This window comes from Gorilla gorilla, chromosome 18, assembly GCF_029281585.2.
Source record: "Gorilla gorilla gorilla isolate KB3781 chromosome 18, NHGRI_mGorGor1-v2.1_pri, whole genome shotgun sequence".
NCBI classification, from domain to species: Eukaryota; Metazoa; Chordata; class Mammalia; order Primates; family Hominidae; genus Gorilla; species Gorilla gorilla.
Window position 1 is genome coordinate 3,499,840 of NC_073242.2, and position 27,320 is coordinate 3,527,159.

Here is a 27,320-nt window from a genome sequence, read left to right on the forward strand (position 1 = left end):
AAAATTAACAAAGTTACGTAGAATCTTGATTACCTAAATTATTTTTACTATAGTTCTTTTTCTAAGTTTTGAAAGCCCACCTTAAATCAAAGAATTAGGGGTACTATGTTTCTCAAAGACATGTGGGGGAAAGAGAAGGTCATTTATATAGTGATTTTAAATGGTGATTACATATGGTCTTATCTTTTTAAAATCAATTTTAGGTTCAAAGTTAAGTGGTTTTTCCTTCCAGAGAAAGGATATATTAAACATCTGCTGCAGTTTCAGGTCACCAACAGCCTCTACCCACAGGTTTGGATTTGCATTTTGGTAGGAACGGACAGAAGTCTGAGGAAGATGAACGAAAGATGAACGAAATGGCAGAGTAGGAAGCCGGGGCGGTCCCAGTACTGCAAAGCAACTAGGTGGGGTAAAAGGTGGTGCTGACTAGTTCTCGCTCACTCATAAAACCTTTTTGTGCAGGGATGCTTGTGTTAGCAGCCATTGATTCAAAGGGGCGGATCTGTAGGTAAGTTTGGGGGAAGGGGAAAGGGAGACAGAAGGGTAGCCAGTTACGCAAAGAAAACATATCTCGACTGTATTCTCTAATTTTATGTGTGCAGTGCAAAAAAAACCAATTCTCAGACATTTAAAATGTGTTTGAGATGATGGGAAAAAGAATACATGAGGGAAAAAAACAAATTCCCATAAATTCCTCACCGCAGATGCAGCAGTAACACTGTACTTCAAGCATTACAGCTTTTTTTAAATTGACATTCTGTAATATATCTCCCCATCCTAAAATCCACATTTAATAGTGGCTATTGGGAGTAAATGTGAGACACCTAACATTTCTAGATACAGCCAACCAACTTTAAATTTTAAAAAAATTGCCATAAAAAATAGTAAAAATGACCTAGAGAATTCATAACTGTATAACATTATGCAATACAACAGCATAATTACAAGCTTTAAATAAGTTTTACAGCTATCAACATTAAATACATCTTAGTGTGGCAGAGAACTGCTACAATATAAGTTTAACAAATATTATGTGTTATCCTCACTGTAACTAAAATAGAAAATTAATTTCTGCTTCAAATACTGCAAAAACCAGTCTCTGGTCTAAAGTTACTAAACTTCTGTCAGAAAAACATATGGCCCATCAAGCACACAGTTGATAATTACACAAATGTAAAATAATATACAATAAATGACTAGACCCATGACATTCTAGAGGAGGCTATCTCAAGACCTTCCTAGCCCTCCAAATTCTCAAACACCACTGTGGTAGACACTGTAGTCATCATACGATAGCCACCTACCCTGGTTCTGTGCTCATGCAGTCTCTGGTTTTTATCTGGACACACGGCTGGGCCACAACCCCCAGCCTCCCTTGCACTAGTGCTCTAGCCAACAAGGTGTGGGCAACGTGATGCATGTAACTTTTGGGCTGTGCCACTGAAACACAGGTTGTGTCTCACCAACCCCACCTACCCTTCGGCCTGAGTGCAAATGTGGCAGGTAATACACCGTTTTGGACCATGCAGGTAAGGCTGCACTCTCGGGATGGCAGAGCAACAAGACAGACTGTGCTTGGCCCCTTGACAATGTTACGAGCAAAGTCATCATGCCAACTCAGGCTTTCAAGGGAGAAAAACTGATTTGTCTTGTGTAAGCCACTATTATTACATTTCTGATACATGCCACCAAAACTGTGCATTTTAATTTCCTCAGGTTCCTCAGCTATAATGTGGGATTAATAATAATACCTCTCTCCCAATTATTGTGAGGATTAAATGTTTTAAATTAAAAAAAAAGAAAAAAGCATCTGTGTATGAATATTAGGCAATCTACTAGCCTCATTTTTTAGCTAAATAACTTGTTTCTTCACACCAGCCTTCTGGGTGAGCAAGTCTCAAAAGTTATGGAGCTTTGCAGGGACTTGAAAAATAGGTAAGGCCATACATGCTAAACTGGCAAATGGCATGGTTCTGCTCAGCTGTAACTTACATGCTGTGACTGATGTTACAATGGTTATTCTCTCTTTCAAGTTTCTGACTACACGATTCACATCTCTTCCAGCCATCTTCTGTCTTAATCCAACTCCATCCAGGAGATCTCCAGTCCTGACCCAAACATGGCATAGTTCTCCTATGAAAAAGTTAATTTATGTTAAAAAGTATATATAATTCATAAAAGTTTCTTTTCACTTAGAACATTTATTCATTAATTTTAAAGATTAAAGTTCTTAACATTTAAATGTCTGCTCATTAATTAAATGTTGGCTGGACATTGGTGACAGTGACAATAACACAGTACTTTGATTGTACTAAAGTGATCAAATGGGGTAAGTAAACGTGGTTTTACTGGCCTAATACTGCATATCCCACGAAAGGTTTACCAGAGGTGACATTCAAGCTCATACCTGAAAAACAAGCAGGGGTCAGGGAGTGTGGAATAGGGAACATTATCCCAAACAAGTATTCTCTCTTTACCAGAAGTTAGGAGCAACCAAAAATGAAATGTATTCATGTTCAGCAACTCTAAGTAGTTCAGTTTGGTTGAAGCTTAGAATAGATGAGAGGGAGTGGGCCAGAATTAAGGATGGAGAAGTCATTTAAGGCTGGATCATGTCAGAGGAGTTGGATGCTATTCTGAGGGCAATGAGGGGCCAAAAAAGGGAAGTAAGCAGGTAAGTGATTCAATCAGATTTGTGGTTTACAAAGAACTCAGTATCACAGTGGGAGAAGGTATGGGGTGAGGGTCACCTGGAGGAAAGTAGTTGGGACTGGAGGCTTCTGAATGTTGATCTTTAAAAGGTGAGAGTGTACAGTGGCAAAAAAAACAGAAGAGCAGAGACTACAGAAACATTTAGGAAACAGAGTCAAACAGTACTTGAAGACTGGCTGGAAACGTGAGGAGGAAATCAAGGAAGTTATCTAGATTTTGTTTTGTAGCCCCTGGTTCTGGAATAAGACATACAGAAGGAACAGCAGGGTTTTATTAGGAAAGGAGAGATAAGGGATATTAATTTCAGCTTTGGACATGCCTGTTCAGTTTGAAATACTAGACTCCAGGTATAAAAATTATGACTTAAAAAATGATGCAACTTCGTGATTAACTTCATGAAGCTCACAATTTGACAAGAGTGAGACTTCAAATGCTAGTTCTTCCCATTAACTTGATTTCTGCTCCTCTTGATCAGTGATTTTCAACTACTGCTGTGCATTAACATCACAGGAAGGTTTTTAAACATTCAAGTGCTTAGTCCCATTTTAGTTCAGTTAAATATGAATATTTGGGGGTGAAGGCTAAGTTTAAATAGTTTTTAAAGGTCTACAGGTGATTCTCATGCACAGTGAGACTGTGCATGAGGCTAAAAACCACCTCAGATGTTCACACTGCTGATTCAAAATGTCACATCCCAGAAAGGCTCCCTGACTCCCTGTCCAAACAGTGCCGTCTGCTGCCTCAACCCCATCCCTACCAGTCTAAGCCATTATCTAGTGCCTTCATAGTTGTAAGGGCTGTCTGAAATGATTAGCGTGTTTATCATCTGTTTTCCTCCAAGAAAATGCAATGTCTTGTTCAGGTCCGTATTCCATTATCTTGAACAATGCCAGGAAAACAACAGGAGCTCTATAAGTATTTATTTACTGAATGAATAAATATATAGATCCATGGTTCAGAAGAGAGTTAGACTAGAGAGAAAGAGGAAAATCATGAGCATTTAGACACTAATCAAAACCACACAAATAATATCACAGAATATGTAGACAGGGAAATCAAGAGAGCCAAGAAAAAAACCCTAAGAAACATCACCATTTAAGGGACCAGCAGATATAAGCCAAGAAGAAAAACTGAAAAGGAAGAGCCAAAAAGGTAGAGGGAGAAGTAGGAAGTCAGGAGAAAAATGTATTTCAAGAAAGAAATGATCGACAGAGACGAAAATGTTATAAAAACGCCAAGCATGGCAAGAGTTGAAAATATACGTTGAATTTAGCTACAGAAAGGTAGCTGAATTACTCAAGCAAAAGTGGTTTCTGTGTTACTTTAATTTCACGTCCCGAACAGACTTGAGTATTTCATAATGTAGAATATTTATATCGTAGAGAATAATGTAGAATATTTACATCATGGAGAATAAATGAGAGATGAACATCTCCAAACACCACCTCCCAACTATATTTAGTATAATTAACAAAAAACAAGTTATTAAATGGGCACTTATACAATCCTAGAAGATACAGGAAAAAAAAAGGAAGGAAATTACATAGACTTCAACAATATTCCTGGATCAACCACAAATGCTTAACTCTTGACTGGTGTAGGAAATGTATGATGAAGTAATTATTCTTTACACGAAGAAAATCTCAAACCTTGCTAAACTGACTTATAGTCAGAACATGTCTTTTTCAGTCACATAATGATTAATTTAAATTCTTGCTTTAGAAAATACTTTATTCCTTAAATTTCAGCCCAATTTTGATAAACTTTGTCTCACAGAACTGCTTCACAACTACTGAACATCTTAAAATGCAAAACTCAATGCCCATGTTCAGTCGATCTAGAGTTACCTAAAACTGTCTCTAATAGCATACAGCTGATTTTATGATTTTCAAGAACATTCCCACCAAAGGCAGCAAAGACCATGAAGTAGCAGATGACTGTTTAAGTGGTACCTTGAGTCTCATAAAACACATTCAACAGAAAATGGCTGCTAGGAACATCTCTGATAATTATCAAATTATCTCTCAATATCAACGTGGAACTGTGGATTCAGAAATATATATTTAAAAAAAAAAATCAAGTGGATAATCCTGAAAAATACTGCTAACAGATTTTGTTACTGCTAACAAATACAGGATTTGTATTTGTTACTGCTAACAAATACAGGATTACTTCAACGACAAACATTTGAGCACCAACTACATGTTATTATGCTAGGTGTTCCTGCCCTCAAAAGTGTGCAATTTAGCTAAGGAACTAAAAAAGAACAATAGCAAAACACACACAAATTCCATACAAGTGTACTATAATAAAGTGTGTTTACATGTAGATATGTGAGTGTGCATGTATACATACATACACATATGTCCACAATCTTGTAACTTGTGGTAAAGAGAGAATAAAGTTAATTTGAGCAGAAAGCAAATCAGCTGGGAAAGCTCTGACGAGAAACTAGGACTTGATCTTGGCCCTAAAGCATGGTTAGATCTTAAATGAATGGAGAGGCAAGGCAAAAACTATCAATCATGGGAATGGTGGGTGCATAAGTATAAAGGTCAAAATGTGTGCCACAGTTTGAGAAAAATAAGCAGAAAAGATTGGATAAAATGGAGAAAGTTTATCAGAGGACTCGAACATAAGCTGGAAAAGTGACTAGAAGCCAGGTCATAGAAGAATATCAAAGAATATCAAAGGTGTTTAGACTTTATTCTGTCAGTAATTAAAGTTTTTCAGCAACAGATCAGTGTGAGCAGTGTTGTTTTGAGAATAATAATTTTCTAGGGCTTGTAGGATAGATCAAATGAAAAACATGGAGACAGAAAAAAACAGCTAGGCAACAAATATCTTGCCAACAGAACCTTATCTGGATGACTGTCCTGTGTACATCCCGGTATCCTCAGCTGACAAAATATTTTAAAACGTGATGACACACAAATATTGTACTTACCTATTTAGACACTATGCCCACTCATCATTTAATACACTTATCTTCTAGTTTCACAAACAATCTTTATAACATTTACATCAAGAGCCTGCCTACTGTTTCCATTAATATAACCAATTCTTTTACAACTACCTAAACTCTACAGTTAATTCATTTTGGCAACTCAGTGAGAAATGAATAGTTTGGTCTGAATTTCTCAGCTGCTAAGTTTGATTTTTTTAAGGGTTGAAAGGAGTGAAATGCAGCCATGGAAATAAAAAAATAGTCCATGCCCAAAGGCTTATTTTCAACACAGAGGAAAAGATTTGTTTCTCTGAAGATGTGTGTGCTTCACAGATTTGTTATGGTATGCTCTTTGGATCACAATGAAGTTTTTCTTAAAGCATAATCTATACAGCTCATGAACTAAAGCACAAACTCTGGATGCAGATTAAAAACAACAACAACAAAAAAAGACAAGTTGCAATTTAAAAGGTCTGGGGTCTGGATCTCAAGTTTTCAAAAATACTCCCAAACTGAGGCTTCTGAGTTTGTAAATCATAAAACAATGCTACTAAAGTTTTATAGAATGATGACAACCCACGGCTTTTAATGGGAATGTATTTTTTCAGCTAAAAAAATGTGAATTGCTAGAGCTTTGTACGCTTATTTTAATTAAAATTACCTTTATTTTGGGATTTGCAAATACAAAAAAACCTAGAAATTACTCCTGAAAATTATTAAACTTTTAAGAGCAAGCACTCAAAGGGTGTAGCTTGTATAATTTGCAAATTTTAAGCACATTTTATGCCAACTTATTTCAGACAGCCTACAATGATTAACTATTTTAAATCTTCCCTTAATTCCTATTTCATGTGGTAGGACATGTGGGTGGGGTACTTCAGTAGAAAAGGACTTCATGAAGTTCATTTGCTGGTGGAAACTCTTGGCATGAGAGACTCAGAACAAAAAAAAAGTCTTTCCTTCAACAAGCATATTTTTTCTTTACAATAATAATGGCAAACATTTATTAGAGCTTACTATAGGCTACGCATTACTCTAAACAATCTACATATGTTGTCTCATTTAATCCTCATGCTGTCCTCCAAGATAGAAAACATTATTCTTGTTTTACAAGTTTCATTATCTATTTTATAGATGAAGACACTGAGGCAAAGAGTTCAGTGGAGCTGGGATTCAAAATGATGGAGTCTCACTCTGGGATCCATGCTCCTAACCACTATGTTTATAATAGCAGTTCCTGAAAACCCTATTAAAACAGATGCCATTAAATTATAAGCCTTTTAACTTTTTTTTTTACCGTCTATTACAGATCACTAATATGATTTCAAGTAATGATGAATCTAAATATAAAGGCACTAAAACAAGGAAAACAAGACAGGAAAGAAAACTCTAATCCATTTTAAAAGACCACATGTGTTTCCCTATTTGTTTTGCTTAAAAGTGTGGACAAATTTGATCCAGAAAGGACATTTAAAAAAATGGCACACTGAGGGCTGAGAGTCAGAAATAAGATTTACTGTAAGGACTTACAGATAATCACAGATTCCTCATGGGAAAGGTAAACATGTAAAGACGAGGAGAAAACAGAATATGAAAGAGTAAACGTCTTTTTTGATTAGGGCCGGATGGTAAGGATTTGGAGGCAGGAAGGGACAGCTTCATAAGGGAAGAAATGGTTCTCTAGATTCTTTACTCTTCAAAATGAGTCTGAATAGACCCAAGGACAGAGGTGGAATCTAATTGAGAAAAAGGTCAAATTGAGCTTACTGTGAGGGGAAGGATGCAAAATTAGTGTCTGCTGCAAGAAAAATAAGCATGGAAAGAAATTAAGGGAGGAGACAGAGCCAGAGCCAGAGCCACAGACCAGCAGTAGGGAAAAAAAGGTAAGCAGCAGACGGGGCAGAGTGGCCTGGAGGAATGAGGGATCACACCTAGCAGTTGTCCACCGGCGAAGAGGCAAGGGCCGAGCCCGGAGGGCAAACGCCGGCAGAAGTCGTCCCCGAAACACCTTGCCCAGAGAGGCGGACACAAGCTCGGGCCTGCAAGACGGCCCAGGAGGGTGGGGGCGGGAAGGGGTCGCAGAAGGTGGGCAGGGGAAGCGGCTGAGGACACGCGATGCACCTGTGGGCGGCCCCCGTTCCCACCTGACTCGCCCGCAGCTCCCTGAATGAACCCTCCACACTCGCCGGCCGCCCCCAGACCCCACCTGACGCGCCCGCGGCCCATCGTCCCTACCTGACGCGCCCGCGGACCCAGACCTCAGCAGACGCGCACGCGGCAATCCCGTCCCCATCTGACGCGCCCGCGACAACCCCGTCCCCACCTGACGCGCCCGAGACCCCCGGTTCCCACCTGACCCTCCCACAGGCCCCGTCCCCACCTGACGCGCCCGCGACCCCATGTCTTCCCCTGACGCGCCCGCCGCCCCCGGTCTTCACCTGACTCGCCCGTGGCCCATCGTCCCCACCTGACGAGCCCGCGATCCCCAATCTTCACCTAAGGCGCCCGCGGCACCCCGTACCTACCTAGCGCGCCTGCAGCCCCCAGTCTTCACCTGACGCGCCCGCGTTCCCCAGTGCCCAACGGGCGCACCTGCCACCTGGGCCGGCACCTGACGGCGACCAGGCGATTATTGCCGGAAGTGGGCCACCGCCTCTCGGCGCGCCTCAGGGAAGCCCCGCCCCTGGCCATGCTGATTGGCCGGCGCGAATTCGCGTGGCAGTGTTGCTGCTGGGTCCTGACGCCCGCAGCGTGCGCCTGCGTAGTAGGCACTGCCCCGCCGTCCGCGCGCGCCCGGACTGCCGGGCGTGCAGGCGTGGGGGCGTGGGGGCGTGGGGGCGTGGGGGCGCGGGGTGGGGCTCGGGTGTATAGGGACGGGCGCGGTCAGTGCCCGAGATCCCTGCGATCGCTGGGAGATGACGGTGAAGACCTGAGATTTAGGCCTGCGCGGCGGGTGACGACGCCGGTCCGGGTCTTCACGGGAGGACACTGGCCGGGGCCTTCAGGCGTTCTTGTGGCCTGATGACGCGCGTCCCCGAGAATGTGCGTGCCCGCGCCGCGCGGGTCCCACAGGAGGCTGGGCAGCCCCGCCGCCGCCGCATTTCCACCCTGCGGCCGTATTTCCACCCGCTGGGCGCCAAGCCCGGGATGACTGCACTCTAGGGCATCACTGCGCGCTCACACTCAGCATTCAGGCACAAGCACGTTCTCTTTATAAACAGTTTCGAATCTTGTCGGATCTTTCTAGAAGGTTGAAATGCTCTGGAAGAGCAGCGTGAATAGTTTTTTCCAATTAGGAAAAAAGAATGTGGGGCGGCTGGAGGGAGAGAGGCAGGCCGAGAAGGCCAGGTGCGTCCAGGAGCCGCAGCCCCCGTGCCTCAGTTTCCTCCTAGAAACATGGAGGTGGCGGTGCACGCTACAGGATTTCTGTAAGAACAAATGAGTTAACGTGTGCAAAACATTTAAAACAGTGTCTGGTGTGTAGCAAGCAAATATGAGTATTAGTCTTTTCCTTGTTAAAATGTGTGCATCTACATTTGGTGCACATTACAGGAAGTGTATAGTATGGATTCATATTTTGGAAAAGTAATTTTAGAAGTTATTTCTGATGTGCTTATTGTAATAGTGTTTCTTGACCACATGCTTTTAGATAATGTGAAGGCAATGAAGTAGGCAATATTGCTTACACATCCCCAATTTAAACACCTGTCTGTCCCTCCTTCCCTCTCTCCTTTCTTTTCTTCCTTTCACTCTCTCTTTATTCCTTCCTTCATTCCCTTCAAGGTTGCGGATTATTCCATTATATAAATGTATCAATTTATTAGAATAGTTTCTATGATGTCTATGATGGGCTTTAGATTGTTTGCAATAGTTTGCCATTATAAATAATGCCCAGTAGCGCTGTGGTTTGATTTAACTTGTGAAGGTATATTTCCAAATAAATCGCTATGATTGGATTGTTGTGTAAACCAAAAAGTGTCTGAGGCAGATCACAACTGATATAGAGGTTTATTTTGCCAAAATTGTGGATTTGCCTGGGGAAAAAGAAACACAGGTTACAGTAGGATTTTTGGCCTGTACTTTTTTCCAAATATTTAAGGGAAAAGCGCCGGTAGGAGGGGAAAGAGGGGAGAGTAGGCTATGAGGCAAGTAGTCACACTTTTGTGAGGCTCTGATTAGAGTACAGCAAATCTACATTTCACATGTGAAAAGAAAGGTATGGGGGAGGGTTATACATCTGTCTCATACTCAGTAGATCTACATTTCACATAAGATAAAGTAAGCTTTTGGGAACAAAAAGAAGGCTGTGTGTGTGTGTGTGTGTGTGTGTGTGTGTGTGTGTGTTGCCAATATTAACTTTTCCCTTTGGCATAGTAAGTTTGGAGGCCTGAGATTTTATTTTTCTTTCACTGATGTGTCAAGATTAACTGCATATGGAATACTAGTAGAAATTGCCAAGCCAAGACCCCACCACCACAATAGGGGACATAGTAATATTAAATTTAGCCCAGTTGGCCAGCATCCACACAATTCCTAGTGAAAGAATTCCTGGCTGGATGGTAAAGAGGTAAACTAACTGCAGAAACTCACAAAGCAACAAAAGAAGTCCACAGAATAAGAGCAGGAATTCAGAGAGTAACCACAGAGAGATCCACAGAGTAACAGCAGGAATTCACAGAGTAACAGCAGGAATTCACAGAGTAACAGCAGAACCCACAGTGTAACATCAGAGCCCACAGAGTAACAGCAGAGCCCACAAAGTAACATCAGAACCCACAGAGTAACAGCAGAGCCCACAGAGTAATGTCAGAACCCACAGAGTAACACAAGAGCCCAGAGAGTAACAGCAGGACACACAAGAGAAATAGCAGGAACCCACAGAGTAACATCAGAGTCCATAGAGTAATATCAGAACCCACAGAGTAAAAACAGGACCCACAGTGTAACATCAGAGCCCACAGAGTAACAGCAGGAATTCACAGAGTAACATCAGAACCCATAGTGTAATAGCAGAGCCTACAGAGTAACAGCAGGAACCCACAGAGTAATAGCAGGAACTCAGAGTAACAGCAGAAACCTACAGAACAGGATCAGAAACCCATGGAGTAACAGCAGGAAGCCATGAAGCAGTTCTGTCCAACTTAGGTCAGCATATTCATGGTCTTGGGTCTTCTTTGTGTGTGCTTTCTGCCAGGACTGGGCTTAGCTCTGTGCTTGTGAAGAGTAACCCACTCAATGCCCTCTGGAATTTCGCCACTGGAGGAGGAGAAAAACCCCAGAGGGGCGGGGAGAAACGTTTTTCAAAACACATGGTGCAGCTGGAGATTGTGGTGCAGCTGCCCGGGCAGAAGGCTCGGCAGGGGGAAGTAGTGACCGGGAGGGAGGTGCCTCCTTAACCACAGAGATTTTTTGGCAACCAACTTATTGAAAAATCATGTTTTAAAATTTTCTTTAAGTCAAACCCTACAGTATCTAAGGAGCTGGGGAAATTTAAGCCCATTGTTACAGCCACTGTCCAGTCAGAGCTCCTCCTGGCAGGAAGCTGGGAGAGTGCTGGTCACAGTGCACCAGGTGCCCCCTGCCTCACAGGGGCTTAGGGTGGTGGTGAGCACAGGGGCCCCACACTTCTCCAGTGCACACCACACAGTCGTCTCCTCTGACCTTCCCAAATGCTGCACAGGCAGGTGTATGTAGTCCCTAACTCTCAGGACAATGTAGACTTGGTTACCTTTGGGCACAGGGAATCCCTTCCTTCTTCCTGTTCCTGCCGCTCTGAAGCATGTGGCGTATGTTTAATGGGGTCTTTACACAATATGGGAAGACCACTTCTGCTTTCTATGCAGTGATAATACTGCAATAAGAAAAAATGAACCAAGCCACCAAAACAAAACAGTACCACCTGATGTGGAACTGGGAGGGAAACACAGCAGTGTCTCAGAGCTAATGCAGCAGCCAGGCACCACGACGGTGTCATGGGTACAAGGAGGAGGTGTCTCAGAGCTAATGCTCTGTGCTGACAGCAGCCAAGCACCACGACGGTGCCATGGGTACAAGGAGGAGGTGCCTGGTTTTCGGGAGACTGCCATCTGAACAGACCCAAGGTGGCAAATACACAGTGAGAAAATGGGGCCATGAGTGCTGTCATTACCTACAGAATGTTTAGGGGGACGGGGAGCAAAAACAATCCCCTCTTTCAGAAACCAATCCTGGAAGGTGCTGGAAGGTTGTACTAGCTGTGAAAATCAGACGCCAGCAGGCAGCTATCGTGAGGCCAAAGGCAGTACTCAGCTCAGGCAAGCCGGTTTGCTTATTTATGTCAAATTCCTCAGCCTTGGGTCTCCTTATCTTTTAAATAAGGAGTTAGAATAGAATTTGAGGGCTGTTCACTCAGGCATCCATGGTGGCTGCAGCATAAGGAGTGTGTGGTGTCAGGATGGGAAGGGCAACATGGAGACTGCATGGCCATTGACGTCTGAAAGTCTCTGGTTGCCATAAAGAATCTATCTACAACAGCATTCATCCTGACAGCAGCCAACAGGCAGCCTAGACCTGGCATGCCACAGCTCCTCTAGGCTCTGAACCCCTCTCAGCTGAGCCTGGTAGATGCCAGCTGACCGGCTGCAGCCCCTGAGTAGAGGTTGGCTGTCCTAGCAATAGAGTAGGGTGGGGGCACAGCAGACATGGGACCATCATCTGGATTCCTAGACGTGCAACTTCAAGTGAGTACATAACCTCCTGAGCCCCAGCTCTCACCTGAAAGCTGAGTTAGGCGCACACACAGGAAGGCAGAGATGGGTCCAGGGCTGGGGTTCTGGTTCCTCTACTCAAACTCTGCTGCTCCCTGCCCCTCTGCCATCCCTGCAAGCTCCTCACTGACCATGCTTGTCTCAAGCATTCTCTCTCCCTCCTGACCTCCTGGGGACTTCATAAACCCAGTATCTTTTTAAAAAAATCTATTATTTTAAGCTCAGGGCTACATGTACAGGTTTGCTATATAGGTAAACTCATGTCTTGGGGGTTTGTTGTACAGATTATTTCATCACCCAGGTATTAGCCTAGTACCCAATAGATATTCTTTCTGATCCTCTACCTCCTCCCACCCTCCAGCCTCAAGTAGGCCCCAGTATGTGTTGTTCCCCTCTGTGTGTCCATGTGTTCTCATAATTTAGGATATGAGGATAATGGCCTCCAGTCCCATCTATGTTCCTGCAGAAAACAGGATCTCATTAATTTTTATGGCTGCATAGTATTCCATGGTGTATACGTACCACTTATTTTTTTTTTTATCCAGTCTATCATTTTTGGGCAATAGATTGATTCCTTGCCTTTGCTATTATGAACAGAGTAGTGTGGGCTTATAGTCCCAGCTACTCAGGAGGCTGAGGTGGGAGGGTTGCTTGAGCCCATGAGGTGGAGGGTGAAGTGAGCTGCCAATTGCAATGAAAAAACACGTGCATGCATCTTTACTGTAGAACAATTTCTATTCCTCTGTGTATGTACCCAGTAATGGGATTGCTGAGTGGAATGGTAATTCTTTTAGCTCTTTGAGGAATCACGATACTGCTTTCCACAATGGTTGAACTAATTTACGCTCCTATCATCAGCGTGTAAGTGTTCCCTTTTCTCTGCAACGTTGCCAGCATCTGTTATTATTTGACTTTTTAGTAATAGCTATTCCGACTGGTGTGAGATGGTATCTCATGATGGTTTCAATTTGCATTTCTCTAATGATCAGTGATATTGAACTTTTTAAAATGTGCTTGTTAGCCACACGTATGTCTTCTTTTGAAAAGCGTATGTTCGTGTCCTTTGCTCACTTTTTAATGGGGTTGTTTGTTTTTTTTCTTGTAAATTTAGTTCCCTATGGATGCTGGATATTAGACCTTTGTCAGATACATAGTTTGCAAATATTTTCTCCCATTCCATAGATGATCTGTTTTCTCTGATGATAGTTTCTTTTGCTGTGCAGAAGCTCTTAACTTTAATCGGATCCCGTATGTCAATTTTTGCTTTTGTTGCTATTGCTTTTGGTGTGTTCGTCATGAAATATTTGCCCTTTCCAGTGTCCAGGATGGTATTGCCTAGGTTGTCTTCCAGGAAATCAGCACCTTATGACTTGTTTCAGTTATTTAAATCTTAGCCCAGCCCTGCTCTCTACTTAAAACAAAACAAAATGAAACAAACAAAAAAAAAAAAAAAACTCAGTTCCCCATGGAGACTGAAAGCCCTCTGAAGGCTGAGATGAAAGTCTTATACTTTTTGGAGCCTTGAGTGTCTACCTCTAACTGTGGAGAAAGAATGGAAAGAGAGGTGCAACACACGGGCTGTACATCTAGCTGGAAATGTGCAATCCAAAGGGCACGACTTTTGCTGAAACCCCGGGAGTGGGCCAAGGCCGCAAAGTCAGTCAGATGTGGTATCAGTGTTTGCCCATTGTGTTAATGATTATTTCCATGGTGACATGGCTTTTTTGTTTCTCTGTTGCCTTACATGAGATCCAAGCAATGAGACGCACACAGCCCAAGCAGGGATGGCAGAACTCAGACCCGGACCAAACTCCTGGCTGCAATTTGTTCATACAACAGGTGGTGTCTGTCTCTGTTGTCATTTGAGCCTGGAATTCCTACAGCCTTCTCCCTATGTCCACCAAATATGAGGCCACTAGTGGCTGGGTGTCCAGGCAGCAGGACCTCTTAGCACTGGCAGGGTTGGCCCTCAGACAGCCTCTGACTTCACTCACCCTGATCTCCTGTCCACCGTGACTGGAGGGGAGAGGCAGCTCTCTGGGGTCTCCTTCTGAGGGCACTAATCCTATTTACAAGAGCTCCCCTCCGTGACCTCATCACCTCCCAAAGACCCTGCCTCCTAACACCGTCACACGGGGATTAGGATTTCAGCACAGGAATCTTGTGGGGGAACCAAACATTCATACCCTGGCCATGGCCCAGGTAGCCAAGTGCATTATGTCCGGGGTGAGCTGAAAACCCAGCTCTTCCGAAGAGGGGCAGGAGTGTGAGCAAGCCCTTACTTGTAGCATTTGCTAATTTCTGTTATGTATAGACTCCAACCATGGCTAATTTCACACTGCCCATGAGACAACACTGAATGAGGAGCCAGGAAGGGGTGCACTTGGTCCACTCCCCCAAGCCGATTCCAGCCACCTCCAGCACCCCACTGGGCCTATGCATATTGTAAACTATGAGAGCTGTTGGTGTTTTCTGTTCATTAATGAGTCTTAATTCTAGCACATCTTGAGAAGAATGTTTCTATGTGCCAGATTGTCCAGGAGTGGGAATTTTCCAAGTTTCCAGTTAGGGCCACTGGTTGTACAAATGATGACAACTTGCCACAGATGGTTCGTCACCAGGGTTTCAGCAAAGCTAGTAAACTGAAGATAGAAAAAGTGCATGTTAAACAGCATGGGTTTTTCCAAGCAGTTTTGTCAGCAGAAGTTTATTCCTTTTTGATTGAATTTAAAAATACAGAAAAAATAGAAAGGCAATATTTTCTAATGCAACTGGTCATAGTAAATCTTTACGGTGATATGCTGCATGTTCTGGAAAATTAATTTGGGTTATAGAAATAATATGATGAAATGGTTAATGGGCATTCTTCCAATAACTTCTGGGAGCAAAAGAAATTAAAGCCAATTTAACTAGCAGAAATCCTTACTAAGTTAGAAGAGAAAGTGGGATTGAATAAGTGAAGAGGTCAACACAAATGATTCTTATCTTTTGGAGAAAGTGCCTGATGCACACATGGAAAAGGTAAAATCAGAAGGTAGAAATTTAGCTTCTCTATTTAGGTGAGAACCTCCGCTCCACCGGGAGGGCTGAAGATGGCAAGATGGAAAGGGGGATGGATTCATGCCAACTGGGGTCTGGATCTTCAGAACCAAGTTGGTGAAACAACTTGGCTTGAGGAATAAGTCTGTATAAAGGCCAAGGTTTATTTCGGTATATCCCAGGACCCAAGCTTGCCTGGACAGCCAAGTTCAGTGTCTCTGGCTAGTAGTAAATGAGGGAGGCACTTCCCAGCCTAGTAGCAGCCTCTTCTCTATTTGCTAGCCCACATTTTCCCCTTCCCAGATGTCTTTATCCACCTCCGTGGATAGGTGAAGCAAAGAATAGCAAAAATACCCACACTTCTGCCTGTTTTCCTAAAAATTCTCTATACTTTTACTCCAACATAACCAGGGCACTGATGGTGCAGTCCACATGTGCATAAGTTTTTGTCTAAACTTCTAGGAGGGAGCCCTGCTGAGCAATTAGAACACAATGTCGGGTCTTCTGAAGATGACCTTAAAGGGATGAATAACAGTTAAAATACTAATGTCTCCACATGAATCTAAGAGAATTATCAGTGAATTTACACAACAGTTTCAAAAGGCAGGGACATTTGGGCACCAACATTGGGGTTTTTGTCTTCAATTAAACTCCAGATGAGCACTTCCTGGTGTCAGGAGTGGGCTCCATTTTCTAGTCCCACCAAAGCACTGGTGGGGATATTTCCTTCTGAGTCACCAGGTTCTTAATCCAATGCCCCTCCCTCTCATATGGGAAGGCACTTGCACATGTTCTGGGCCATGGTCAATAGAGGGCTCCCTGTGTAGCTACCTAGGTGGGACTTGGCAAGGTCTGGTGTCTTTCTGCTCTCTGATCCATGAGTAATGCATAGGCAGCTACTGATGAAAATTCCAGAGCTCACTGATGGGAGAAGAGCAACTAACGGGGCCACTAGGCATGAGTGACTTGGTCAAGCTGCTCAAGTGGTGTTGCAAAGACTGAAGACATTAGCTTAATTTCTGTGCATTGATTCTCCTTCCTCATGTTGTACTGTTCCTGTTTGGGAAGAAAAAAAAGGAAAATTTACTCTTTCTTCCACTTTTCATTTCAGCTAAAAAAAAAATCCTACTTCTTTTCAAGGCAATGTGGATGCTGTAATCAACTAGTGAGTGCAAAGTCATGCAGAAGGAAGTAGAGGAAAGAAACGTAAGAATATTATTATTTTGAGATTTTTTTTGCCCTACTGGGAGCAAATTACACTAATAGAAAAGATTCTGCTAACATTATGAGCCAGACAGCCTTAGAGGTCCATGATAAATGGCAGGTATTTTAAAGAAAGAGCCTGCGAAGAAAATAAATGACATACTTTGTGTAGATGTTTCTCCTTCCACTGAAGGACAACTATACAGTCTATAATACTTGTTGAGCTATCAAACTTTAAAAGAGCACTTATAAGAAGGAAACACAGATTTACTGTGATTCTGGCTATGATGTGTGAAGTGCCCTCTGGTTTTACCTTTTATTATCCTGAGATGGAAGGAAAATTGCCCAGTAAGACAGTATCTGTGCAGTATCATACAAAAACTGTATCTTTTAAGTTGAAAAGTTGGCATGAGATGAGGCACTTCTCAACCTGAGGACACCTTGACCTGCAGGTGTCTTTTACAGTGTGAGTGGTTCCTCACCTTGTCAAGGCTTTGCTCAAAAGCCACTTCTTATTAGCTCTACCCTTACTATTTCAGTTAGAGCTGCCACTCCGCACACTCAGGGACCCCTCACATGGGCTTATTTCTCCACCTTTTAACATACTGTGTCTTCTACCTATTTATTCTCTCTGTCTCTACCCGCAGGACATAAGCTTCACCAGGGCAGAAATTTTTGTCTCTTTTGTCACTGCTGCGTCCAAGGTCCAGGCACATAGCAGACACTAAACAAATACTTGGTGAATAAATGAATGAATGGACAAATTACAGAACACATTTCTCATATAGGCAGTCTTATCTGTGGATGTTATTGTTCTAGGCCAGAAGAGTCTATTCATTACACGGTGTAACTGAAAGAACGCACGAAGAAGGTTGGTAAATGGAGATGTGCAGATTCTGTTGCTGTTTTACTTACTAAAGTTTGGCAGTCTCCTTGCTTGTTTAATACAGCTGTAGAACATTAAGATACTGATTTGCTACCATTGTCAGTACTTTGTATGAAGCTTTTCCTATATTAACTAGAGATTCAAAGCAGGGAAGATGACTCATAAGAGAAATGTGGTTATGAACAATATAAGAGGTTGCAGAAAATGAAAAGATATGGGAAAGGAACCTGAAGAAGAGGAAGCCTCACCCTGCACATTTATAAAATAGATGGGTCAACTCGAAGGGAGCAAATAAAATATGTCAGCTTGCTATTGATTAAATAGGCTTTGGCAAGCCCCTGGGAAGTGTATATAATGTGATTTCTATGAATGAGGAGGCCAAGAACCAAACTATGGAGGATAAAAATGCCTCTCTAAAATTATTGCTTAGAAAGCAGACAGATTTCTTAGTTGCACTCCTATATTAATTAGTATATTATTACATTATTAATTACTATCATTTTGCTGAAACAATATAGTAGGTGGCATATACTATATGCTTAAGATTTATTGCATCAATAAATGGATAAAGATAGAAAAAAACCCAGAAAGTTCAGACAAACATAAGGAAGACACATTTAGAAACCACTCATCATTCCACCACTCAGAAATATCCACTGTTCTTTTTAAGTGAAGCCCTATTTTTAAGCCTCAAATTGTTATAAGGGAAACCACCATCTGTGGAGCTGAAGCCATCATTTGCAGAACTCCAGCACGGCAGATGTGCTGGCGCTGTGTTCCTGTATTTCAGGGTCCTCTGCACCATGCTTCTCCACCTGTGGTCCCCAGCCGCTTGCACTAGACTCACCTGCAGTATTGTACTATTTATGTCAAATATGGATGCTCAAGCCCCGTCGTGCCTACACAGATTTTCTGGGGTGGGGTCTGGGCATAAACAAGCAGCTTGTTGCCCTAATGCACAGCACCGCCTTCACCCTGGGTCTAGACACACAGCTCCCAAGTCTGCCAGGCTGTGCACCCAGGCTCACCTGCAGAGCTTGCTAAAGCTCTGGAATGTACCTCCACCAGGAGTCGTTCATTTTAATGGTGGTAAAACCTGTGCCCTCCATTATCAAACATCTTTCCAGCTGATCCTGGGTAGACAGGCTTGGAACCCTGCTACAGATCAGTGCATTCCTACCTGACTTTGAAACGCTCAAACTCTTTGTTCCAGTGACTGACTGGGCTTTCAGTTAACATGTAAAGCAAATAAAGTGTTATTGCTCTATCCAAATCAGAGAATCTGGGCAGACTCAGGCTCCCCAAATCTCCACACTAGTCCTGAGGGGCTCTGGGTGAAAGGCGGTCTTGATGGTGGCGTCACGTGGCTGGGCTGAACTGCAGCCTCTGAAGACAGCACCAAGTCATTTTCACGTATTTGACCTCCCACAGGGGACGTAACAGAGGGTCTGGGTGTGGTCAATATGCCATAAACATTTGTGGAACGAATACAGCACAGGAGGAGGAAAGTGTGACACACTCGGATGTCTGCCAACCTCCAGGCGTGGCCCAGCTGGATGCCAATATTCAATTCACCCTTTGCTCCTCCTGTGCTGAATGGCCAGGTACTGTGTGACCCAGGTGGGTGCCGGTAAGAAGGACAAATGAAACACTCCTGGCTCTACCATATAAACCCTGCGTGCCTGGAAAACATTGCTTGATGTCCTATTAAGAATGTTGGATTCCAAGAGCAAATAAGCATTTCCCACAGAAGCTATAAATAACAGAACGACCACAATTTCTGAGGTAAAACTAAATATTAACTATTTCTGTATGCTTGACCCAATGTCAGTTTCCAAGAGCACTTTTCATAGTGGGTACAGGGAAGTGATAAAAATATATTAGACAGCATTTTGGTTGAGAAAATAGGGGGTAGGAGGGATTCTTGGCAGAGCTGTGCCCAGAATTCCCTGTGGTCCTGCAGACGCTTGGGTCCTCATTGTGGTTTGCTGTGGCCTCGACATTCCTCTGGCCTTCTCCCAGGAGGAGGTGAGGGAGAGATCAGTGAAGCTGCAAGTACTTACACCACCCAAATTAAGACAGAGAACAGCAACCACGTGACATGTGTATCTGCCAAAGGGGATGGAAAGAGGTCTATGTTACATTGTTGATCCTCCTGTCCCTTCTCAGGGGTGTCAGTCAGAGTCCCACTAGAGAAGAAACAAAGAAACATTCAAGTTGGGACCATTTAAGGAGTGTTTAATAAAAAAGGACAGTGTACAAAATTGTGAGGAGGGTTTAAGAAAACCACAAGGGGTGGTGCAGACACCAGGCTGGTAACAGTGAGGCCTGATCCCCAAGTTGGCACTTGGAGCAGAAACAATGCCAGGGAGACGTCACCAGGGCACAGGAGAGGCCGTTGCACATACACAGGTGTGCAAGGCAAGACTCCCTGAGAACCCTCAATAGCAGGTTTATGAATATTACGGGACAATGGCTGCTTCTCCTTGAGGAGGAGTAGAGAAGCAAGCTTGCTTACTGTTTCTTTTTCTTTTCTTTCTTTTTTTTTTTTTTTTTTTGAGACAGGGTTTTACTCCCGTGGCCCACATTGGAGTGGATCGGGGCAATCTCGGCTTACTGCAGCCTTCACCTCTCAGGCTCAAGTGATTCTTCTGCCTCAGCCTCCCAAGTAGTCGGGACTACAGGAATGCACCATCACGCCCAGCTAATTTTTGTAGTTTTTGTGTAGGAGGGCTCTCGCCACGTTGCCCAGGCAGGTCTCGAACTCCTAGGCTGAAGCAATTGGCCCGCCTCCGGCCTCCCAAAGTGTTGGGATTACAGGCGTGAGCCATGGCGCCGGCCTGTTTACTGTTTCTGTGCATGTGAACGTGCGTTCTTTCTGAACTCTCACGGGGTGATGGCTAAATGTGCCACTAAATGATTTAACCCAGGGTTTAGAAGCCAGCCCTCTGACACCTTAACATCAGAAAGGCAGTTCTCCTAGAGTCAGGCCTGAAACAAGCATTCTTCCTGGGAAACACCCGTTATTGCAGAGGGGCCTGTAGACAGGGAACTGTGGTGGTTGGAAGGTGTGCACACGGCCCTGTGATTTAGGACCAGAGTTTCCAGAGCCTGTGCCCTGTGCCATGACCTCACAAAGTGCTGCTGAGTTTGTATCTCCCCTTCCCCCTTGGGTGGGACTGGAAGGCCAGAGGGGGCTGGAGTTGGGGTTTGCTTTTCCCCAAGTAGGTTAGACTGATGAAAAACTTGGGTCTGTTAGACTCTGGTGAAATAATTCCCCCTGAAGCAGCCCTCATGAGAACAGGGTGTATTTCAAAATAATCCTTTTCCTCTGGCTGTAAGTAGGAGGGGATATTTCCTCCCTCCCTTTTTTTTTTTTTTTTTTTTTTTTTTTTGAGACAAGGTCTCCCTCTGTCACCCAGGCTGGAGTGCAGTGGCGCGATCTTGGCTCACTGCAACCTCTGCCTTTGGGTTCAAGCGATTCTCCTGCCTCAGCCTCCTGAGTAGCTGGGACTATAGGCGCGCGCCACCACGCCCGGCTAATTTTTTGTATTTTAGTAGAGATGAGGTTTCACCATGTTGCCCAGGGTAGACTAAAACTCCTGAGCTCAGGCAATTGGCCTGCCTCGGCCTCTCAAAGTGAGCTGGGATTACAGGCGTGAGCCACCGCGCCCGGCCGATTTTTCCTCTCTAATGTGGGAACCTGGTCGAGCTCTCGGAGGTAAAATTCACTAAGCGCAGGTCCCCCATGACTGGGTTCCCCTGGAGTTTTTCTCTCACTTGTCCAGGTGGCATCTCCAGAAATTAATGAGGGGCAGCTCAAGTCCCTGGCACTGGCCCCGCAGAGGTTCTGCTCCTGTCAGCTGAGGTTCTCGGAACCCACTTGTCTGTGTCTCCAGATTTGGGGGCCGTGCTTTGCCTGGTGACTCCGTTCTCCGACAGGTGAAGAAGAGTTGTTGATTTTCAATTTGTTCGTCCTTTTCCTTCCGTGTGGATGGGAGCTGGACTGGACCCTGGAGCCCAGAGCCAAGAAGTCAGGAAGATGATTCCGCAAGAGCTCAGGTGTGTCTGTCGCCTGCACCCATGGTCCCTCCCCGAGAAAGCAGACCCGCGGCCCCTTCGAGTCCCTCCCTCCACGCTGCCCACCCTGCAGCCGGGCCTTCTTCATTCCCCTTCACCAGTGCTCACTGCAGGTAACAGAGGGGCTGGGTGTGGTCATTGTGCTGGACCCTGGAGCATCTGGGCATGCTCATGCTGATCTGGGCATACACCGCTGCAGTGTCCCTGAGAGAAGGAAAATAATCCAATAGAGACAAAATATATGTTTTTTTAAAAAAGAGGATCACCTGAAGGATGTTATCAGCAGCTTCTTAGCAGTGCTCATTTCGCCTGCAGAAGCAGCTCTCTGCGTTTTGATTAATTCATTACTGGCTCTGAGATAAGGCTAGGACAGTCTGTATAGCCTGCTTAGAGATTAGGAAAAAACATTTCTTTTGCTGCAAACTCCTTCCTGCTAATCTTCCTTCTGATCTACCATGGGCAGGGTGCATGGGTGGGAAATGCATGCAGCCATTCCACCCGTGAAAACGAACTAATAGAAATCCAGGCTTCTGAAGAAGGTGCCTCGGGGGCAACAACCCACCTTGCAGCAGGGTTCTTAGTGAATCCCACAACATACAACTGAATTGTGTAGCACAGATTTACAGGCACAATGAGGGTCAATGACAGGGAAGCATGTCGACACCAGCTTAAAAACAATCAGGGGTTTTTGCACAGCAGGACAACACCTGGCTGCTGGGGAGGCTCAGAGTTGGGGTGCTCAAGGGTGTATGGGGCTATTCTAAATGAGCTCCCATCTTGGAGGCTGCTCTAGAAGCTAGGAACTTGCAGACCTGACTAAGGGCTGTAAACCTCATTTTGGAGCGCAGAGTCCCAGGCTGTGGTCTTGGGACCCCTGGGAATATGTTGAGTTGTCATAAGGGCCCTTCAAGCAACTGTGGTCTGAGACTGACATGTCTCCAGGTGTGGTTTTGGGTCCACCAAGGTGCTTAGATGCTTTTGTGATGAATTAAATACAAATTCAGTAAAATGTTACTAAACAAAGTGCCTTTTTGTCCTTATGCCCTTTCCCAGTAAATATTCTGAGAACAATAATATCAAGTATGTGTTCGTGAGAAATTTTGAGATAAATGTGTTTCATGCTGGCAGAGTCAGGAGCCACAGCAAAAACAACGTGAAGATGCATTCCGCCAGCTCCTGGGCGGGGAGGTGGTATGGGAGTCGGGCTCCAGCCCACCTGGCTTGGCAGCTGGCCCCCAGCAGCCCGCTCAGCCATCGTGCCCCGCTGGGCACTGCCCCGTCATGGTCCTCAGTGTCTTCCCTTGGGACACTGGTGTCTTAGAGATGCTGGGGCACACATGGTGTTCACAGCCTCACATTTCAGGAATCAGAATGTATCTTAGTTACATGGCTTGTCATAGTTTAACTGGAAGTGTTTTTCCTCTCTCAGTTCCATGAACGCAATGGTGTGTCTACAGTCTAGAGCATCTTCGTGTGAGTGGAGCACAGTTGATGCTGCTGGAGTCACTGGAGTGCTGGAGCTCAAAGGGTGGCCCAGTCTCAAAGGGCACACCAGACCCTGTCCTAAGTCCGGGGACAAATGCTCACAGCTCCCTCAGCCACCCCCACATTGCTACGAGAGGAGGACTGCCTTGTCCCTGTTTTACAAAAGAGGAAACTGAGGCACAGGTGGGTGAGGACTGGCCTGCAGGAGAGCCAGGCCTGCTCACTGCACATCTGCACCATGAGCCATCTCTACAGAGGGACAGACCGAAGCTGCCCAATTGACCCCCACACACAGTCAGCCGCCGGTCAGCTGCTGCACTGGTGATGTCACTGAGAGGGAGAATCTGCTCCCACGGCTGCATCTCCTGCTGTCACCATCTCCTCTAAGCCTCCACTTCACTCAGCTTCATTTAATGGGGGACGTGTTTGTCTGTTCACAAACTCAACAAATGTCAAGTATTTCCTAAGTGTAGGCCCTGGGTTGAAGCCTCAGTGTGGGAATAAACAGGTTCGTGTCCCCATAGGGGTCATGATCTAATGAGAAGGGAGACCAATCACATCACTTGGCTAATAAATAACAGGTTCTGAGATAGCTGCTGAGAGCGACAAGTATGGGGGCTATGAGAGTCTGTAAACCTGCTCCGGAGCGACAATTATGGGGGCTATGAGAATCTGCAAACCTGCTCCAGATGGAGAGGCCTCGGCTTTTTGTTCACCTCAAGCGTTGCATGAACTCTGAGGTTGAGAGGCACTTGACAGAAATGGCCGTGCTTACAGGAGCAGGGCAGACAGTGGAGAGAAGCAGAGAATGCGACGATCTTTTCCGTAGGAGCCAGGCAGAAACCAGGGAGCAGAAACGAGATTCACAGCAGGCGGGAAGGCGGGGAACTGCTGCCTTCAGGCAGATGCCCATGGTGACAGCCAGGCAGATGCTGGTACAGGACCCACGTGCCCACGGCGCCCTGCTGGGGCTGGTGAAGCAGCCACCCAGAGATGCACAAACCCTGATCCCCACAGACTGAGTGTGTTGGGCATGGGGGAAAGGACACCCAGCTGCAGGTGGACTCAGGCTCCAGGCAGGGCCCTTGGGTGGGAGATCACGCTGAGTTATCCAGGGTCCAGCTGCAGGTGGACTCAGGCTCCAGGCAGGGCCCTTGGGTGGGAGTTACCCAGGGTTACCCTTGGGGTCCTCGTATGGGAAGGACGAGGCCATCACTGCTGTGACCACGGAGGGGCCTAGCCAGGACCAAGGGCCTTGGAGCCTCTGGCAGCTGAAAGAGTGAGAAGCAGGTATATCAATTTTATATGATGCCATTTAATCTTTTTAGAAAGAATATGCCTACATGAAGTAAGGAGAGAAAGGAGAAGGGGAATTCATGACCAACTCTGTGACCTGGTGGGGCCCAGGCCTCTGGTCCTCTCCAGACCCCGTGGGATGCAGCTGTGGTCGGTACAGCATCCTCTCTTCACAGTGACCATTAGGTAGCAATTTAGGAATTCTTGACCCCAGTGTGAGGTCCACTTCAGTAACAATACCAAATTGTCACGAACACACAAGCTGTCACTTTAAGAGGAGCAACGGTAAACTTGCTGAACGAAAGTGAACTTATTAAGTCATTGACCTCTGGAAAAGAATGATCCGGAGAGGGGTGTGTGTGTGGCTGATCTTCCCGGGCTTCGTGGCAGATCACGGGGCCCTTAGGAGGGAGGGGTCAGAAACCTCAGAACAATGTCTCCATTTCATCGGAATGGCATGAAATGATTCCAGTTAGAAAAGAACGCTGAAGGTCAAATATGATGCAAGGCACTGGATGTATTTGCTAATTAGCATGTTAAAGAATGAGTCAGCTACGGGAGCAGGAGTGATCGCTAACCCGTAATAATAATCTGACTCTAATTGGAGAGCCGCCCTTTGGAAGCAGAGCTTAGAGAAGCAATTTGCAGAACACATCAAAAGAGAGATTTAATCACATGTCTTTCTATTTGAAAATGTTAGCCTGTCGCTGTGTTGACATACAATCATTAGTCTACCAGGTGAAAGATAGGACGCTCAGCCCGCCCACTAATTCTTTTCAAAACATATTTTCTCTGATTGCTTGTTTTCTAACCAGGACACTGACTGTGTATGTGGCAGTTATCTTCCTGCTGCTAAACCGTTAATTGTTTAAATGTCCTGAGGTGATAACACGGAAAATCAGACGACTGGGAGCGTCTCAACATAAATGATGCAGACGGATGGAAAACAGAGCCCACATTTTCAGCCTTGAAAGGCAGCTCAGTGCCAGGCGCAGGGCAGAGAGGAGATACGGTGTGACCCCAGCAGGCTCCCTAAGACCCCAGGGTCACAGGCCCCCCCACGCCCAAGCTCTCTGTCCCTGGCGCATCTCATGTCCACAGACTCGGCAACTAGCTGGGCAGGGAAGGGAAAGAGCAGATGGACAGAAACAGGCCCAGCCAGGGCAGAGTCCTGCCGCCGATCCCTGCCAGGCCCAACCTTTGTGGGATTCCCAGGAGACCCCCTACCAGAGGTGAAGTTTGGGGCAAACCCGAGTGTCACTCTGCTGAATGCCCCACCCCATTGACCTACTCTGTGGAGTACTTGTTGCCCCAAAGCCAGGTTCTGCCCCAGTGTTGGGTGCAGATGGGCACCGCAGCTGAGGGCCACTGGGAAGGAGGAATGGAGATGCGGGAGGCGAGAATGCGCCTGAGTCCATAAACAGTTTCCATTGTTCATGATCAGGGTTTCGGCCTGTGATGAGGTGGACAGGAGCGAGAGGCCGCCTCCACCCATTGGTGACCCAGGAAAGCTGAGAAGAGGAGAATGAAGTGAAAGAGGAGGGTAAGAGTGTTGAAGGTGTTCAGGGGAGCAAGCCCAGGTCGATGTGTTCTTTCCACAGCTCACTCCCTCGCCCTGCCTCCTGCCGGGCCTAGGGATGTAGCTGGTTCAGCAGAGCTGCCTCCTTCCCCAGAGGAATGACACCAGCCAGGAACCGCACAGGGCTACGCAGAGACACCAGGAAATAGAGGAACAGCACCAGCCAGGAACCACACGGGGCTACGCAGAGACACCAGGAAAAATCAAACACTTAGTCAGGAAAAAGACATTAGGCAGATGGAAAGCATACACTGCCCATAAATATCAAGAACACGAAAATGCTGCCAATTATCACTGCTCTTATTCAGCAACACATTGAAATCCCAAGCCATTGCAATACAATTCAAAATTACAAACAAACAAACAAACAAACAAAACCCGAATAACTATAAGAATAAAAAAGTAAAGCAAAAGATTGACTTTCTTGCAGATGCTATGATTCTATACATATAGAATTCAAGAGAATCTTTGAATAAATTACAGACATCAATACAAGAGTTCAGCAAGAGTGCAGAGAACAAGAGCTGTACTGGGAGTTCTTAGCATTTATTTACTCTGGCAGTCACCAGATGGGGAATAGAACCCTAAATGTGGGCCATTCATGGCCACAGTATAATCACAGTATAATGACAGTCAGAGTTGAGCAAAATCCAAAAATATGTGCAAGACCTTCCTGGAGAGAACTACAAACATGTTATTGAAAGGCCCGAAGGAAGAATTTGAGGAGGAGAAGCACCAGTGTTTCAGACAGGAGTATAGTATTTGGATAACAGTAAATTCTCCAACATCTTAGCATTCAGTGAACATTCCATCAAGATTCATCAAAATATATGGGGACTTTAACAAACTGATTCCAGAGCACATATGGAAGAATATATGTGAATAAATATCTTCAGAAATGCTCACAGATGACATGGTGTAGTGCCTGTAATTGGTTTTAAAAGAGTCTGGGGGAGGAGGAGAGGCTGGTGGGGGAGCAGAGGCAATGAAATTGGGCCTGATTTGGTGATTTTTTGATGCTGAGGACAGACACATAGGAGCTCACTCTCCTATCCCATCTACTTTTGTTTTTTAACATTTTTAAAAATAACATAACGTTTAAAAGGTTTGAGGAGAAAAAACAGTTAAAACATTTTTTTTTTTGAAAAAAAAAGCCAAATTGGAAGAGAAAGCAAATATATACAAAGGTATGGTAATGAAAACAGTGTGGCGTTAATAGATCGGCAGAAAAGTGCAGAGCTCAGAGACAGACTCTCGTGGGAGTCTGTGACCCGATGGAGACAGCTTCCTAAGTTTGGGAACAAGGCACTCAGCACACAGCCCAGGGACTGGGCTTTCATCTGGGAA

At 45.0% G+C, this 27,320-nt stretch overlaps 1 long non-coding RNA gene and 1 pseudogene across 1 annotated transcript in view; one reads left to right on the plus strand and one right to left on the minus strand.

Annotated features, from left to right (window-relative positions):
- The window catches only part of LOC129527807 (F-box only protein 25-like), a 76,232-nt pseudogene extending 67,763 nt beyond the window's left edge, over positions 1-8,469 (minus strand).
- Positions 8,470-12,335: 3,866 nt separating this feature from the next.
- The window catches only part of LOC129527808 (uncharacterized), a 36,688-nt gene continuing 21,703 nt past the window's right edge, over positions 12,336-27,320 (plus strand). The window contains exon 1 of the long non-coding RNA XR_008672891.1: positions 12,336-12,378. This is a non-coding gene — a long non-coding RNA (uncharacterized lncRNA). The remainder of the gene's footprint in view (positions 12,379-27,320) is intronic.